General features: G+C 35.2%; 1 protein-coding gene and 1 long non-coding RNA gene across 11 annotated transcripts in view; both read left to right on the forward strand.

The window, feature by feature from the left end:
- The window catches only part of MSRB3 (methionine sulfoxide reductase B3), a 180,360-nt gene that overhangs the window by 41,373 nt on the left and 119,650 nt on the right, over positions 1 to 19,337 (forward strand). The gene's annotated exons all lie outside the window — the stretch shown is intronic.
- Positions 21 to 19,331, forward strand: LOC138987912 (uncharacterized). 5 transcript variants are annotated; one of them, XR_011464200.1, is made up of 5 exons: positions 21 to 14,587; positions 16,641 to 16,761; positions 17,035 to 17,550; positions 17,670 to 17,736; positions 18,082 to 19,331. It is a non-coding gene; the product is annotated as an uncharacterized lncRNA (long non-coding RNA). The 5 variants fall into 5 exon arrangements; XR_011464198.1 differs by having other exon boundaries at positions 17,670 to 19,331; XR_011464199.1 differs by having other exon boundaries at positions 17,035 to 17,257; positions 17,351 to 19,331.

Here is a 19,337-nt window from a genome sequence, read left to right on the forward strand (position 1 = left end):
TTGTGCTGTTCTAAGTGAGGGCACTGGGCCGGGGTGGGGTGTTTCTGCTGCAGGAAATGATACACCACAATGCTTTGCTAAATTTCGTTTTCTTTTACTTGGGCCCTAATTTGAAGACGGAAATTGGTTATAAATCACCACTCTACTTAGAGTAACATTCATTTCCACAATCCTTACAACCCTTGGAAACATTGTCCAGTTTCCTTGCTTAGTATATAATTGTCACTAATATTTCATGATATCTTCTTATTTTTTAATGCACACTACACATCTGAAAATCATAATGTTCATAAGAGGCTGGCAGTCTTGATAAGAAACCACCCCGAATCACACAAAATAGGACATTCATCTTGTTAAAGGATAATAAAAATGCTTTTCATTCCACATGTGGTCATTCCTTTAGGAAAGAAAGAAAATTAACATGAACAACTTTAGTGTAATAAAGTTAGTTATTGTACTTGCAAAGAAAAGATGTTCTATTTAACAAGGACCAAATAGAGAGAATTACTATAGCATGTATTAACTGGTTCTTAAATTAGAACCACCAACCAGTCTTTTTAAAAATGTGATTTTAAGCATTTAAGAGAGACATAAAAGTCCAAAATTTTACTATTTGCCTGTGTTTAACATTATAATTTTGTTATGAAAATCACAATGGCCAGATATTTTCTGTGAACGTTATTATCAATATTACTTTTCTTTTAGTTTTCTCTATTACTGTATTATATAGAGAATTTCATTCTAACTCATTAAATATTCATTGAATATTAGCTATGAGTGCCAGGCATTGTGTGAAGCAGTGAGGATACAATGATAAATAAGATCAAGCCAGTTTCTTTAACAAGCACAAGATGGAGCTGAAACTGTGTAAAGACCATTGAACCATATGGTGATAAGACTAAAGTATTTATGCCTTGGATGTTAGGGGAATGCAGACGATGGTCCTAGCTCTTTGCTTAGGGGAAGAGATTTTTGGAAGGGAGGGAAGTCTCTGAAGTTTAAGGAAGGCTTCATGTAGGATATGCTTAAGTTGAATCTCAGACTGTGAGCAAGAGTTAGCCAGATGTCCAAGTAGGGGGAAGGACGTTTCTGACATATGAAGTAGTGTGGGAAATACATGAAGACCTGAAAAGGCAAAGTATGTTCAAAGAAATACAAGTTATTTAATGTGGCTTGCTTGGGTGGGTGAGGGCAAGTTAGAAGAGATAAGAAAGAAAGGTAGACAAATCGTAAAGTGCCCTATATGATGTTTTTAAAATTTTAAATCTTAGGGAAGGGATGAAGGGAGAGTAAAATGACTTGATTTGCATATAAGATTTATTGATTTAGTATGATGGACGGTCAGTGCTGGTTCCAGATATTTCTAAGAGAAGATTGAGATGGCAGCTTAATTAGAAATGAGGATAAGGCTTTTGTCTTGAAGCTATAGTTGAATAGTAAACACTGTCCATTTCAAAAAATAGCTTTTATGTCTGTGAGTGTTGAGAGGTCAATAAAGTTTAATGCTTGGAGTCCATAACCACTCTTCCTGACACCTTTGCTTCCCAACCTGCCATGTTCCTGTACTGCTGCCACTCAGCATGTTGGAAGAGCTTGAGGCTGGAGGGACTCATGGAGCATAGAGAAGCTTAACAATGATTGTTACAGTATGTGTGCAAAGAAGGGGGATGGATAAGAGAAAAATTCAAGTTATAGAACTGACAAGTTGTATTTCTTTTATTGTATGTAAGCTGGAGGGAGAGCATCAACCAGTGTAGTTTCTGTGCTATGTGAAACTTTTCCATGACTATGAACTACATAGAATAATTCCTGGGTCGGGAAGATCCCCTGGAGGAGGAAACGGCCACCTGCTCCAGCATTCTTGCCTGGGGAATCCCATGGACAGACCTCTGGTGGGCTACAGTCCATGGGGGTCACAAGAGTCAGACTCAACTGAGCAGCTGAGCACACATGCACATAATAATTGGAGTATGCAAGTTATTTAATATGTAACCATGTTTTCCACTGGGAAAAAACCCCAGGTAGGAAAGCACTAGCACAGTTCTTGTAACATTAGTTTGTCATACACCAAGGAGGCTAAGTATTTATGGAAACTTATTAATTAACATGGTATCACTTGAGATATGACAGTTATAGAGTTAAGAGGTTTCATAATGAAACTGTTTAATCAAAACATGTGTCTTTAAATTTTGATATCCACATGATTCAAAGATAAATTCAACAAAGATGATAATTTTTAAGAAGTAACCATTATAGCACAATGCTTAAGCACACAAATTCTGGAATTCCACACATCTAAATTCTAGCTTTGCCACTTAACTGGCTGCGTGCCTTGACTTCCTTGTTTGTAAAATGGGAATAATAATAGTACTCACCTGAAAGGGTTGCTGTGAGAACAAAATAGCTTAGGATGTGAAAAATGCTTTCAACAGTGGCTGACATATAGTAAGCATTGTGTATAATGTTCACTAGGTCACTGTAGACATCTGTATCAATATAGATATATATTTTTTCTGTTTTTCTAGTAAAATAGACTTTAAAAAATATTTCAATACATCCCATATTGCACTTAACTCTTTTTACTTTGATCGGAGCCACAAATGCACTTTATATTTGAGAAATAACCATGTTTATTCAGATGTTTGTTGTTTTGATCTCTTTATTTTACTCATACATCCCACTGAACCAGAATTCAAGTACTGTAAACATACAACACATTTCTTTTATTCTTGCTGCTGCTGCTGCTGCTACGTCGCTTCAGTCGTGTCCGACTCTGTGCAACCCCATAGACGACAGCCCACCAGGCTCCCCCATCCCTGAGATTCTCCAGGCAAGAATACTGGAGTGGGTTGCCATTTCCTTCTCCAATGCATGAAAGTGAAAAGTGAAAGTGAAGTCGCCAGTTGTGTTCGACTCTTCGAGACCCCATGGACTGCAGCCTACCAGGCTCCTCCATCCATGGGATTTTCCAGGCAAGAGTACTGGAGTGGGGTGCCGTCTAGTACTAAAGGATGCTCAGAGGGACTCGGTCTTTTTTTCTTAGGGCTTGTAAACCTATTTTACTTTGATAAATGATTTGGTAGAGTGGTATTCCATAATTGCTCAGCCATTCAAGGACCTTGTACTTTTTAAAGTGTTATGAAATTTCCAGTGCGCACGTATTTTATAACTTCAGTGTCAGCAAAATCTTTGTTACCGTCCATTTCTCTAACAGAATTTTACTCTTGTTGTTGTTCAGTCATGTCCGACTCTTTGCGACCCCATGGACGGCAGCATGCCAGCCTTCCCTGTCCTTCACTATCTCGCAGAGTCTGCTCAAATTCACAGAATTTTACTCTTAGAAAAGTAGATATGTTGAAGACACTGCTAAGTTCAACAATAATGTGAAACAAACAATTTAAATTTTGAAAAAGGAAAATGAAATTGAAATGGGAATTCTAGCCTTCATTACTTTATTCAAGTAGAGAGGGAAGAGGCCAAATTTGGAGATATAGGAAATTAAGGTAAAAGTTTGACGTCTTGCTTTAATTTACTGTTCCCTGGTCAAAACCCATTACAATAAAAATCTCTGTAAATCAAAAAGACTTCTGCTCCCTAGCCAGTACCCTACTAATTTTAGGTATTATTCAATACGAAATAATTCCAGAACTGAAAAATAATTGGAGCAGGCTCTTAAAGTTGATTATAACTGGATTGACCTGTATGAAGGCCATATCCCAGAAGGCTGATCTATCATTTTTCAGCTTTGACTTCCTTTTCTTCTTATTTTTAAATAGGCATAATTTCAATTTAGAGCTTATTAAGTGCATCTGAGTTATGGTTTGCTCATGTTTGTAATTAAAGGTAATTTTTTTTTCTCTCAGAGCTCTTCTTAATTTCCTATAACAGTTTCTTTTATGTATTGAAAAAGAGCACTGGAATAGGAGTCAGAGAACTAACCACAGCTCTATCATTAACTTGTGTGACCTTGAACATACCAGTAAACCTCTTCAGATCTTAGTCTTTATTTTTAAAATGAGAAATTTAAATTAGAAAATCTTTTCAGTTTTGAAATTCTGTGATTTGATGAACTGTCATTGTTTTTACTTGGCTTTGGGTTAATCAGATCTTAAGAGTCGGTACTAATTAATGGCTGGGAATTTACAGAAAAATCTGCTTGGTTGTGGTGGGAAGACAGAAATATTTTCCATGTTTGAACATAAGAATTCCTTGCCTCTAAATCAGGATGGAAGGGGTTATCTTAGCAAGGGTTAGGAAGCACAGTTTTACATATAGTTTCAGTGCTTGATAAAAATTAAGTCAAATTGTAACTTAGACTAGATATCATGGTAGTTTTCAGCCAAATGAGAGTATTTGTCTAAGTAGTACTAATTGCAGTGATAAATTATGCTTTTCTCCAACATCATACATGTAATATGTGGTTGTTACTCTTATAGACTTTACTGGCGTGTTTAACAGTCCATGAATTGAACAGCCACATGGCAGTTTGTAAAGGTGTTATGTCATAATATTCTAATGTAGAAATTAGAAGTCTTAAAGACAGATACTTTGCAAATGGTGTTTGTAAGTAGGACTATCATTTGGTTAAGTAGGGCTCTCCAAGAATCAGGGGCCTGTGGCTCCAGAGCTTAGCACAGTGCCTGGCACTTAATAAATATTTGTTAAATGAATGAATAAACATTTGGAAAGTTTACATGTAGGTGAAGTGATAGCTATAACAGAGAGGACAAATTTATCTGAGACTATTTTGGCCTCAAATAAATCTAATGGGAAGGTTAAATTAAAGTTCATAGTTTGAGTGCCTTTTGAAAATATTATAAAAAAACCAATTTCTCTTTTCTCACTGTATGCGTTAATACAATAGGTAGATTTCTTAGGTATAAATCACATTGTAGCCAAACAAATGACAATAAAAAATGGTAACACAGATTCAAAGTATATTATCCAAAATTTCTTTTACTTTTTCTCTCCAGCAATTTGAGTTTTGGTGATAAACTGTTTGAGGAAGGGAATAAGTACATATGATAAGTACAAATTATACATATTATGAATAAGTACATATTATAACCCATAATATAATAAGTACATATTATAACCTACAGTCCATGGGGTTGCAAAAGTGTCGGACACGAGTTTGCAAATAAACAACAGCAAATACTTACCATGAGAAGTAAGAACTCTGGTTCTTTTGGTCGCTTTTCTGTGGAACAAATTAATATTGTCTGTTGGGCTTTAAGTTCTGCATTTGTAAAGAGAAAGTACTACATATATGCACCAAAGCAATGTCCATAAGTAAAAAGTACTATTATTCAAGTCTGAGCTGGCAATATTTCATTAATAGCATCTGATGTTATCTTTGTATTTACTGTAAAGAAATAATTGAACTCAGTGGTGTGCTACTCACCTACCGAATAGATTGGCTTTCTGTATTATTTTTATTTTTTAACCATTTTGGATCTTGAAAACGTGAACCATGTTTAATCTAAAAATTTTTTTTTTTAAATTAAAGTTATGACTTTTCTTCTCCAGAAGAAAAGAAACATATGTTCACCTAGAAGAAACATATGTGCACCTATGCAAGTTTTCATATAGTTTCAAGATTTTTTTTTATTGGATACTCTGATACTTGTAATTGAGGGCTCTTTGACCACAGATTCAGAACCTGTCTTCTAAAAGATACACTTGAAACCAATACAAAAACTCTAATCAGAACGCATTATTTCTAATTTCTGTATTGATGTCACCAATGAAATTTTCTCCCACGAGTTCAGTTTAATGCTCTCTATTCTCTGGCTTCACATTCTTACATGTTCATCTTACCTAATTTAATTCGATTAAATTGAAAGTGCCTTGTGGAGGGCTATTTTTTTTTTTTAAAGGAACAAAGAGTTCTTAAAAAAAAAAAAAGACATTCAGATTTCAGCTCCCTTAATTCACAAAATTTGCAATTAATTGATTGAATGGCATCCACTCTTCCCAGTAGATGGCACTAGGCTTACATTCTTTCACAGCTTGAAAGGCTATTGATATCATTAGCACATAGGTGCATTGTGAAAACTTAAACAAAAGTATGTCAAAAATATTCAGTTAAGAACACATGGATTTACAAACCACAAATTTTTTCTGCTTATATTATGTTCAAACAATATTTGTAGAGTGCAAAACCTTTTTCCATTTTCAACAGGCTTCCAACTCCCTTGTGCTTGGACATCTCATCGAAATTGTCTTTCATGTGTAGACTTTCTATAAACTAAAACACGTTTTCATAAATTAACTTATCTTGTATCCAAATAGCTGATTTAACAGTAATTTATGGTTTTATATATAGCTAAATTTTCTTCAGCAGACCACCCAAGAATTAAAGAAAATTTCACATTTTGTTTTGCTATGTTTTGAATTTTTATAGAATCTTGAAAATGTTATTAATTTAACATGTTGACTGTTAAGCATGAGTCCTTTCTTGCATGAATGAAAATATTTTTGGAAGCTAAGAAAAATTATATTTAAAATGTTGATGAGTACTCGAATACAGCTATATTCTTTACTAAAACAAAGTGTTTTAATAACTCCGTGATATAATAAAGTATTAGTTAATGTTGAAAAATTGCTGTACAGCATCTAATTACTAGATGAGTTTTAAAAATCGTTTGTGCATGAGGCTAAATTGCTATAGAACAATAAATGCATATGTATGAATAAGGTGTTGGGCATATGGTTTGTTAAATGTGGAATTTGTTAATTTTTTTAAAATATAGAATAAATTATTCACCTACATTAATAATTATAAAATATGTAACAAAATCCATAAAAAAGAGTAAAAAAGAGTTTTAATTTTGAGAAATTGTTTAACAATGACCACTGAATATGAAATATTTTAAGTTCTGAAAACAAATGATAATTTTACTAGTTTATTGAGACAGCACAGACTTTTGGGAATCATATAGGTAGAATTATTAGATGTTTATCTAAACATGTTCACAAAAATTTACCTAACAGGTCATAGAAAGATTTATTAAAACAAGCCATCTTTTGCTTTCAGCAAATACGTGTTTAATGAAGAATGGGATGTGAATGACAGTTCACAAGGAGTTACTAATACATGGCTAGATACTTGATGAATTTTCATCGTCAGTCTTTTCTAGTTTATAGCTTCATCCTAAACATTTTATTTAGAGATTGAATCTCTAATGGCTGCTTCTGCTAGATATATTTTAACTTAAAATGCTTTGAATAGATTTTATTGAGATGCAGTGGCAAATTATCTCAATTTTTGTGCCTTTGCATTTGAAATCAACCCTTTGAAAATTTAAAATCCCCGTTTATTTTAATTCTCTTGGTTTTTCTCTCTCTTTTACATTTAGTATATTTGCAATTGTATTAGTCACTTTAGAATGCATGTTATAAAAATTACCATGAAATGACAAAGATATCAGTTATTTAGGTGACTTTTAAGAGATATGCATTTATAGAATTTAAATTTACTTGGTTACTACTATGGTAAGCATTTCCTTCAACAGTAGATATGTTTATTGTAGTCAACCACATAATTGCAAATTAAGAATGTACTGCTAATCTAACTTGCTAGATTACTTAAATTTTAAGCAAGCAAATAAAACCCCAAATTTTATAGCTATAGTTTTTAAGATTTAGTTTTGTTACAGAAATGCATAGTGGCTCACAGAATGGCACAGCTGTTCATAGTATATTCCATTTTGATCAATATTTCTTATGCAAATTTTAGATAACATCACAGCAAGTTTCTGAGTTTGCTATCCTGTTTTTGGTATTGATGAAGAATGAGTTTGGAGGCATAATCTGCATTTACCAGCTGAGCCACCAGGGAAGCCCTATCTGCATTTACTAGTTTGTTTTTACCACCAACTTGCCTTCTGGCCCCAGAATCTGTTTTGTACCTTTTATTCCTATTCCTCATCTGTAAACTTAGAACGAAATACATTCTTGTCAAATTGTTCACAATTAGATATTACCTTCAAGTGTTAACATTACTTGACATTTCCCAGAAATTCATTCTGTGCAACTTTAATCCCTGGCCATAAGGGAGAATAAACTGGAAAAATATAAAAAGGCAGGGGTGGGACATCAAATAAGTCTGGGAAAGTTGATAGGTTTGATCATCAAAATCTATTTCTATTACAGGAAAACCCATAGTTCCTGCATAGTAAGCTCTGGCAAGGTAGAGATTTTTTTGTGTGTTTAGTTCACTATGGCATCTTAGCAACTAGACTTCAGTCATCTGTCACTAATTGAATAGGTACTCAGTAAATATTTGTTGAATGAATGAATGGTGATGAATAAGTAACATCATCTTATGTATCAAAATAATGCCATATAGTAAGTAATGTGAGCTCTGTTTTTAAGGAATATACATTCTTGGAAAGATGGCTACTTTGGGCCCAAATTTTGTTATCTATAGAATAAAGGGAGTTATATATTTCATGTTTTTATGATTATATATAAACATTTCCTCCTTTGCTTTACTACTGAAGGAAAGAGTAGAAGAAATAAGAAAAGCATTGTGCATCTTTCTGCCCAGAATGGCTGACGAACTTCTTAGATTAGGATTTGAAGCAGTGGCAGTTCTTTTGGGGGATATTGAAGGAATGCAGCAGATGGAGTTATAATTAGCAGGAGATTGTACGAGGAGAGGGTGGCGGCATGGAGAGTGGGAACAGACTGTGGGCACATCGGTTAGTGAGAGATGGGCATGTGTACAACAGAGCTCTGGTTCAAGAGAGGAATATAATGAATGAATAAATTAGAGGAGGAAAGCTGCAGACAGGAGCTTGCTCTCATTAGCCAGGTGTGTGACCAGGTCATGCAACATCTTTGGGCCTTAGTTTTCTTCCTCATGAGGGCTTTGGACTAGAAGTTTATAAATTCCTGAATTATGAACACTTGTTCTACTAATAGCCTATATAACTGATTCCATCATCATATGGAGAAACTGCATGCTGCCACATCTAAGATGACCTGTTTTCACATTTCACCATCTTGGTAATGAGGATGCAGCATGCAGATCATTTCAATAAGGAAGTATTGCTCTGGTTTGATTGACAACTCTTTTCTACCTTTCTAGTGGAGCGTAAAATAGTGGTGTGTCAAAATACCACATATTCAATAATGGACGTTGGCATAAGAAAGTCTGGACGAACTCTTCTTTAAAGCCCATGTAACCTAGATTTTCCTAATCTGGTTTGACTGTGGAAACTTCTCTCACCCCACAACAGGAACTACCTGTAAGCATTTTTTTTTTTTCCAGAGCCAGTGTTTCACATGGTATGTTTTGCGGAATGCTGGATTAAGTAATCTCAGAGTCTTAAATCCAGAGAATTAATGGAATATTAGTCATAATAAAAGACTTGAGAGTGGAACTCTACAGAGGTAATAAGAGATTCAGAGTAGTAATTAAGAAAAAATTTAGTCCATTATTTATTTTTTAAAAAATTTCATTGGTTTATTGAGCAAATATTATTTCAGATTTTAAACTAAGTTCTAAGAAACAGCCAGAGCTGTCATTTAGAAAACATCTTTAGGAAGGAAATTTAAATAGCAATAATTAAAATGGAAAGTTGAATAAATATTTAAATACAACATGTACTTATTTAGTACTTACTCTTCTCTGGGCACAGTGTAAGGTTCTGGGGATGCAAAGATTATTGAAATTATCCCCCTGTTCCTTAAGGAGATATTGAATAATTCAGAAGAAGTCTTATGCCTTTACTTTAGTTATCTGGCTGATGAAGAAAACTGTAAATTTTTTGACTCTTTTTTTTCTCCAGAATCTCTTAGATTTTTCTGGACTGTATACATGTAGAGCTAGACTCAGATTTAGCTGTTCATCGAGTGACAATTGCAGACTTATCTGTCCATTGAACTTAATTAATCTAGATTTTAAATTTGATTTGGGCGATAATGTAATTTTAGACGTTTACAAAGCTGAGCTCTTAGACAATGTAGATTTTAGTTTCTTTGTAAAAAAAGTATACTTGATGTTATATGGAAATAAAATTCTGCATGGTAGTCTAAGAGAGGGCTCCTCTCCATCCTTTTTGTGGCTGGTTACTCTCATCTTCCCCTCTCAATCTGTGCTCCCAAGATGATGAGGGAGGATGGGAGAGAAAACGATTTTTTGCAAGTCTTTTTGATTGCATGTGAAATGTAGAATGGAAATGAGCCTGTCTGTTTTTAATTTTTTTTTCTATACCAGCTATGATGTTCTACTGAAGACCCATACTGGAAACAAATATTAAAACCAGGGAACGCTAACTTTGTCAGACGTTTCACTTGCAATCAGTTAGACTTGAAGTTAAGTAACTTTCTCTTCCACTATTGTCACTTGAGGATGGCCGTGCCTTTCAAAATTCTCTTTTTACTCAGATACTTTGCAAGTAAGAAAGTGCTTTCTGGATCAACACATGTTTGAAATATTTCCCTGAACTCTAGTCTTCACGGTCCACATTAATACAAAAGTCATTGCTCTTGGTATTGGCATTACATTTGGAAGAATTGATAAGTACTCTTTAGTTCGTTTTAATACACTTAGAGAACAGTGATAAAATGATTACTACACATGAATTCAACAATTAAAACTTTGTAACCTGAAAATAAAGGATAGAAATGTAAAATGTGGTTTGTGTTTTACAGAGTTCATTCAGGTTAATTTATCATCGGATAAATGTAGTAGTAAAGCTCTCCATTGTCTCCTCTCAGGAAAATCATGCAGTCTTACAGATTATTTACTATTAAAGGCTAGAATTTGAAATCATGTTAATAGACTTTCGATGTTGTGGGAGGTACATTTACTCCTATTGACTTGCAGTGAGAAAACATTGACATATTTCCCTTTTAATTTTAAAACTGCCTTATTTCTCTGCTGCCCAATTTTTCCTCTTCCAGATCAGAATATACATTTTATTCTGGCTATTTTACTTTGTTAAATTAGCTAATCCCACTGACATGAAAGACTCTGATTACCATCTTGACATTGTGTGTATTTGATCACACTACATCTATCAGCTTGTTTACATAGCATTCTCTTCCCTATTTGAATCTCCTTTGGTCCGCTGACCCTGTAGATGCTGTTTCTACAAATAATGTGAATTTTCTATATCCCAGTTATAATCGGACATAGTCAATGTTGGTGGGCAAAGTTTAACAGTATTAATGTCTTCTTTGTTAACTCTCTTGACACAAAACTTTACATGTATTTTTCCTATAAGACTGCACATTGTATTGATTGTTTTTCTTATCTTTACTGCTACAATATGTGTTCCCCTAGGGGCAGTAACCTTGACTTACTCATTTTTAATTTTCCAGTGCTCATCACAGTTCTTACTTCACTGTAGATGTTTAATAAATAGTTTCAGAAAGTATGAATTAATATTAGGCTCAACAGTTTATGTGTTCAAAGAATTTATAATCTGGGAAAATAAAGCAGAAACAACTGAAGATATTTGAGAATAATTGCAAAATATTATATTAGCTCATGTAAATAGTACCCTGCAGAGTAAATACACTAGTACTGAGGATATTCAGATGAAAGATCAGAGTAGGGATGAATTTATAGGGATATGTAGACTTGGAAGGAAAACTTCCTTGAAAATATTTTCTTAGTTTATCTATTCAAACCTTCAGTATAGAAACCAGAAGACCAATTTTATCATTCAACTATGCACCACTAAAACATATGGTCTTGTTTAATTCAAGAAGTTTAAAATGCTGTGTTGCCTTGGCATGCTTATAATGTCCATTGATGTTAATTAGAACTCTGTGCACGCGTCAGTAGAACAGAGCTGAAACTGATCTGTAGAACTGTCTTATGTGAAGTATAATAGAAAAACAGCAAGAAGGCATGAAATGCGATTATTACTATGAGAAATAAAGATATGCCTTTTCTCACGTATAGAAAAGAAAAAGCTCTTTACCTTGTGATTCCTGTGACCTAGAGGGTTTTTTGGTTTTCTTTGTGTTATATTTAGGATGTGGCAGACTGACAAAATTAAACTGAACCTGAGTGTAAAAATTAAGGATGTTTTAAAAAAATGAAAACTAAGTCAAGGTACTAATTTTATACTTTCTTTAGTTATAGATGTTTCCTGCTACCACCTATAAGATTACTTTGAAGGGGAGATTTATTGAAATGTTTCCTAGGGGTAAATGTTTGGCCAAAGGATTTTGTTCTCTAGGCCTGTCAAAAATTCATCACCAAAGAACATCTACTGAGTATCTTGCACATGACTCCAGGTTGGGAGTGATGATCGATAGTCTGAAAGGGATGACATTAAATACACAGAGCAAACTAGCAGAGACTGCACTCTTGATTCTGTGCTCAGCGTTCAACCAAATACTCTCTGAGAGCTATTTTGAGTATAGCGTTTGGCTAAAAGGATTTCACTTCGCTAAAAGGAAGAAAGAAAGGTCATGTCAGACAACATCTGTTCTAAAATATTGCAATTGTAAATTTCCAGATAAAAAGTATATTCTTTTTGTTGTTGTTGCTTATCTACATTTTGGCCACCTGATGCGAAGAAATATCTCATTTGAAAAGACCCTGATGCTGGGAAAGATTGAAGGCGGGAGGAGAAGGGGATGACAGAGGGTGAGGTGGTTGGATGACATCACCGGCTCAATGGACATGAGTTTGAGTAAACTCTGGGAGTTAGTGATAGACAGGGAAGCCTGGCATGCTGCAGTACATGGGGTCACAAAGAGTTGGACACGACTGAGCGACTGAACTATCTACACTATTCATATTCAAGTTTTAGTATTTGCTTTGTAGTTACTTGTCTCCATCTCTACCACTGGACTAGAACTTTTTAGTGTATTCATCTCTTACATATCTTACAGATAGTGAGGGACAGGGAGGCCTGGCATGCTCCAGTCCATGGAGTCACAAAGAGCTGGACATGACTGAGTGAACAACAACAACAGTCTCTCACATTGGCTGTTTTCCCCAGGTGTTCAGGAAGCTCTTCCTTCAGATAGTAGCACAGACAACTTCTCCTCCTTCAGGGCTGGGCTCAAATGTTACCTCTGTGAGGCTTACCTTGACCATTCTATTTAAGGTTATAGCTCTTACTTCTAGCACTCCCAGTCTTCTTTGCTCTGCTCAGTTTTACCTTTTGTTCCCCATCCTGTATACTTATCACCTTCTGAGAGGCTATATAATTTTCTTATTTATTTTCATTGTATTTTATCTGTTTTCTACCCCTGCTGGGATGGCAGCTCCATGAAAGGATCTTGATTTTGCTCACAGATATATCTTAAGTGCCTAGAATAATGCCAGAATATAGTAGGTGCTCAGGGCTTCCCTGGAGAAGGAAATGGCAACCCACTCCAGTGTTCTTGACTGGAGAATCCCAGGGACGGGGGAGCCTGGTGGGCTGCCGTCTATGGGGTTGCACAAAGTCAGACACTACTGAAGCAACTTAGCAGCAGCAGCAGCAGCAGCAGCAGCAGCAGCAGGGCTTCCCAGGTAGGGCAGTGGTAAAGAATCTACCTGCCAAGTGTCGATCCCTAAGTCAGGAAGATCCCTTGGAGAAGGAAATGGCAACCCACTCCAATATTGTTGCCTAGAGAATCCCATGGACAGAGGTATCTGGCGAGCTACAGTCCACAGAGTGGCAAAGAGTCAGATATGACTGAGTGCACATGAGTAGGTGCTCAGTAAGTAATTGTTGAATGAATAAGTATTTTACTTAGCCGAGTACTCTGTAAACGCTTAACAATTTTGATGACTTAAAAAACCAGTAAGAAAAACGTCGTATCGGTGGTCCTCAAAGTAAGCCCTGCAGCCCTGGTTTCATGGAAACCCCAGATCTGAAGCCAGTGTCATGATGTTTTAGATGGTATGTTCTTCTCAGGAACGTTTTTCCTTTATAGGTCCATGCTGAAAGAAAAAAAATCAAAAGAATTGAGCATGCTTTTACAAGCATGGAGCTTTTCTTTCTTGTGTTATGCATTTTTTAAAAAACCTTTATTAAATTACTAGAATGCAAAACAAAACACAAGGAAAAGTGGTTCATGGTGTATAATTTTATATTCTATTGTAAAAATGGGCTAGACTTGGCTTTTATAAATGCACACTTATTTAGAAATTCCTAACACTACTACATCTGGAATAAAAGTTTCTTGAACTTTCCAAAATGACAGACTAATAACCGACTAAAAATTATAATTTATAGTGAATATTGAAATATACCATTTTTAAATACAGTGGCAAGATATTTCAACATAAGCTTTTCTCAAAGGAAAATAAGATAGTCTTATCATCTCTAATTCACTTACTATATTGGGAAAATAATAGTTTTATTTTTTTCTGATCCTAGGACCAAAATTAAAATTATAGAATCTTTAGATTTTGTTTTGTTTTGATTTTTCACACTGAAATATAAGATTTATGTCTTAAAAGTGCCCTAAGATTTAGGTTACAGATTTGATTTACTTCTTAACAAGAATTTTAAAAGCCTTTCAACATTTTATAGACATTGTGAGAATCCCATTTGAACCTTGTCACTGACCCTCTGCTGAAGGAGTGAACCCAGGTAAAACAGACATTGGCTAATAGGTAAATGTTTTTACTTTCTGGATGTATTACAGGGATCATTACTTTCCTCTCGTTATTTTTAGTTGTTAGTGATAGTTTTCAAGTTGAAAGTTATCATATAATTTAGGAAGAAAGAAGAAATTTGTAGCTTAATTTTTCCATGGGTTTTGTACTCTGACAGCCTGAGATTTGAGTCAGTATATCTTTTTGCTGTTTGTCCTTAGTAAGTTATGTTATAACCTCTCTGAGCCTCAGTTTCTGTATCTGTAAAATGGACTTGACATCTACCTCCTAGCATTATTGAGAGGATTAAATGTAGTTATGAGAAAGTGCCTGGAAATATGACTGGCACAGAGTAGTTACTCAAATTTTAATTTTCTTTTCTTCTTCCAATTCTTGTTCGAATCATTTTAAAAGAGAACTTGTGAGGAAAATACTATCTCAAGAGAATCGTTTTAGAAAAATAATTATCAATAAAATATTTTAGCACACTGAAATGCCTGATCTGGTTATCTTCTAAAGTACAGTTTTAACTTCAGAATTCACTGTAATCAAAATGATAATTTAATACTGTATTTGTTTAGACAGTGTTTGTTAACTGCTAGTTGTTGTGATTCTCATAGCAGACTTCTGAGGGTAGTAGTACGTAGAGAGAGACCCATTTGTCTAAGGTCCCATGACGAGGAAGCAGAGGCAGGAAGTGAACTCTGATTCAAGTCAATACTGGATTCAAGGCAACCATATGGAACAAGCTTTGATATAAAAAGAGACTTTGGGCATATTTTAGCAAATAAATGCCCTTGGATTGGGTTCAAGGTGGATCTGATATATACCAAACTTCCTCCGTAAGGAATGACATTTTGATCAAATACCAAGGTAGCAATATCGCCCTGGCAGGTATGCTTTGTGTTGCTTGTATATAGATACACACACTCGTGGCTTCAAAGTACTCTATTAAGCATTTAAATAAAGAGAAAAATCTTTTCCTAACATACTTCTAAGTCAATTTAGGGGTCATTGAACAGATGTCATATAATGCTAATGTTAAATTACCCTGTGTAATAAGAAAATTACAGTACCTAAGTGAAGATAGTAAAGGGAAACCATCCAATGAATTATTCTAGAATTTCAAAATGAAATGATTTCTTCGAAATTAACAGTGGCACCACATGACTTTAGAAAAGTGAGTCTGATAGGGAGAAGGAAAATTAGAGACAAAAGTGAAGCCTTTCTGTGTTTATATATGCCAGGTTTTGGTTATGATGCGAGGAGGGCTAATGTAAGAGTATAGCTTTCAACTGTCCAGGAAAGCATATTATTATTAAACTATGTGGCAAGAAATTTATTAAAATTTGACTAACTTCTCATTGTTTCGTATTAAATCACAATAGTTGTTTCTAGTCCACACACACTTCCTTTTGCTATTAGGCACACTTTAAAAGCCTAATTATTTTGAGAACATAGTATGACCAAAGAATAAAAATGTACCAAGTTTGACAACTTTAAATAAACACTAGCATTTCTTAAAGAACAAACCTCACTTACAGTTAGGAAACAATATTTATATTTAAGGTTGAAAAGCCAGGATGTAGGAAAATTTTGTTAATTTGGAAGATGACCTTTAAGTGCACCAAAACCAAATAATTTGTAGGCTATGACATAGGGCACATTCCTACAAAATTTGTGTGAATACTGCTTTAGTGGTTCTTGAAAGACAAACAAAGAAAGCTGGAATGAAATCTTTACCCCCGCCCCCCACCCCTCAAAATAAGACGGAGCCTAACAAAAGAGTACAGCAGCACGCTTTCAAAGCTTGCCATTAAAATGAGGTCTCTGTAGCACGACTAATGAGATGGTTCATAGTGGAAAACAATCTGCTTTTAAGAATGTTTAGATCAAAAGTAATTTCTAATCTATGAAATAAAGTCTTTTCAATACCCTTCATTCACCAGCAAAGCTTTTATGTTTGTATTATTTACTTCAATCAGATGTTTTCAATTTTACCTTCTCTCCTTGTACAAATACTTGACATGGTTCGTCAATACTGACCAACAGTTTTATTCTTTTTCTTCAGAAAAGAGAGATTTTTGGAGAGAAGGAGAATGAAAAAGAGAGAAACATCTTTGCCTAAACGATTTGCAAGCATCTGTGCTTTAAGCTACTTTTTATGAACACTCCTTAGTAAATGACTCAAGGTAAAAAAGCAGAAAAGCATCCAATGTTAGGAAATTGCAATCCAATACCATGTAATTTAAACCTGCAGTTGCTTCTCTTGTACTAAATGACATACAGATGGGTAGCTTAGTTCTCTCAACTTTGGGAACACAATTGGTCTTTTTGTATGAATGAACATATATTAACAAAAATATTTTGGACAGAATTGTTTCAGAATTGTTTAACTGTACAGAGTTTAATTATCTGTGCCACTGCAAAGAATAATTTTAACCAAGATATTTTTGTCATATTAGGTTTGCAATTAATGAATTTTTCTGGACGAAATCAACAAAGATACAACCCTTCCAACATATAAAGAAACAGAAACAAAAAACACCTTTTAAGATGTCTGTAGCGAATTGAGTGGAGACACCTCTCACAGCCAGTTCTGCTTTCAAGCTGTGGAGAGGCTTGTTCTGATCGGACAGACATTTCTCAGGAAACATTTCTGTCTGTCTCTTAGAAGATATAAAAAGTGTAAGTAGTAGGTATTTGGATAAAGCCTGGTGTAATAGGGGGTCCAGTGAGGTGAGTGACATGGCGGCTATTCATTCCTATGGCTCTTTTCAGGCCAGAGCAGCACCAACCATGCTCTGTGGAAGGTCGGAAGAGGTGCTGTTTGACAACCCACAGGCCTGCTCCGAGGTGTGCTTTTCCGTTTGCCTCTGGTTTGCTCTTTTCCTGCCTCCATATTTTCTCATAGAGAATCAGTCACTCTGTCCTGGTGGCCCTGATTCTGGAAGCTGATATCCTTCTTCTGAGGAGTCAGGGTCAGTGGTTAGTTAATTGTCTCTTGTTATAATTCCAGTGATCTCATATACTATGACACTAGGTGCCTTAAAGTAAAAGGAGTAGGAAGCATTTTTACTCCTCAATCATATTTTTTTAGGTTTCCAAAGAAGTTTTTACTATTCTGGAAACTTAAGCAAGCTTTCTCTTAGTAACTTCAAAACATGGTAAGAAATTTTTTGCACGTAGGGCCATCTGCATGCCTCTTTCACCCTGTGATGCAAAAGCAAAGAAAAGCAACTTTACTGCGTTGAGTAAGGGTTGCCATGTCTGTAGTTAAAGGTATCCCTCAGTATTCATGGGGGATTGCAGTTACCAAAATCTGAGGATTCTCAGGTTCCTTATGTAAATTGGCATAGTATTTACATATAACCTATGCACATCTTCCTTTATACTTTAAATCATCTTTAGATTGCTTGTAATAATACCTAATACAATGTAAATGCTGTATTAATAGTTGCTTTAGCATGGCAAACTCAAGGTTTGCATTTTGGAACTTTCTGGAATTTTAGGGGGCTGGTGAATATTTTCCATCGTGTTTGGTTGAGTTTGTAGTTGTGAAACCCACGGATACAGAGGACTGACTGTATTTCTCTTCAGTCATTTGTTCAGGTAAGACAGAATAACACATATAAGCAGGTGTTGTCTGGACATTTTACTGCAGACTATATAAGTTGAAATAAAAGCTAACATTGTTATTAGAATCACATTAAAATTATTTTACCATTGAAATGCATTTAATCAGTGAAGTCTTCCTAGGTATACTTTACAAAAGGAAAATATAGGTCCGTAAATAAAATCCAATTTTCTTTTCTTTGTCTTTCCCACCTTCCTTATTTTTCTCACTCTTTTTTTGGAACTTCTTGAAACTATATTAGTATACATGCCTTCTTCTGGAGTCTGTTACAAGTTTCTTGCCCATTTAAACACGGTAAGATACAGTCTTGCAAGAGATATTTATTTTAAAGGACTCTTCAGAACCCGGTGAGGCCTCTGACAGAACGACTGTGCTGTGCTCATTTGCTTCAGTTTTTCCGACTCTGCAACCCTATGGACTGTAGCCCTCCAAGCTTCTCTGTTCATGGAATTTTTCAGGAAGAATACTGGAGTGGGTAGCCCTTCCCTTCTCCAGGGGATATTCCCAACTCAGGGATCGAACTCCCGTCTCCTCTGTCTCCTGCATTCCAGCAGATTCTTTACCAGCTGAGCCACTGGGGAAGCCCCAACAGAATCACAAAGAATCGCAATTCCTAGTTGTGGAAAAATGCATCTCTCAGGTTCCGTAAATAACTAGGATAGTATTTAAATCACCCAGGATGGAAATTGAAGGAGGACGGTTTCAAGCTCTTCTACTAATTGAATGGAGAGTTACTGTTTAACATAATATGCCCATCATCTTATACATACAGCAGAAATGCTTATAAATAGTTATGCTTTTTGAATTTGTTTGTAAAAAAAATTCAAGGTGTTGGAAGACATAAAGGATGTATTCCCATTTTGTGAATGTTCAATGGGTTTTTACTGTCTCGTGCTAGCAGCTTTGGCTGTAGCACATCATTAGTGCACCAGTGGAATCTCTTGAATCTTGAGTACCTTTCTTTCTAAATTGAGAGAAGTAACTGCAGTTCAGGTAAGTTTGTCGAGTGTGTTAGGGACTGCTCTGGTCATTGACAAGTGACAGCAGAAGCTGTGTTGTGGCGGTCAGCCAAAGCAATTATTTAGGATTGAAGCTAAAAGTCCTCCTTCTCCCATATCCTCTCTTTTTCCA

The sequence above is a fragment of the Bos mutus genome, chromosome 5 (genome assembly GCF_027580195.1).
Source record: "Bos mutus isolate GX-2022 chromosome 5, NWIPB_WYAK_1.1, whole genome shotgun sequence".
Taxonomy (NCBI): Eukaryota; Metazoa; Chordata; class Mammalia; order Artiodactyla; family Bovidae; genus Bos; species Bos mutus.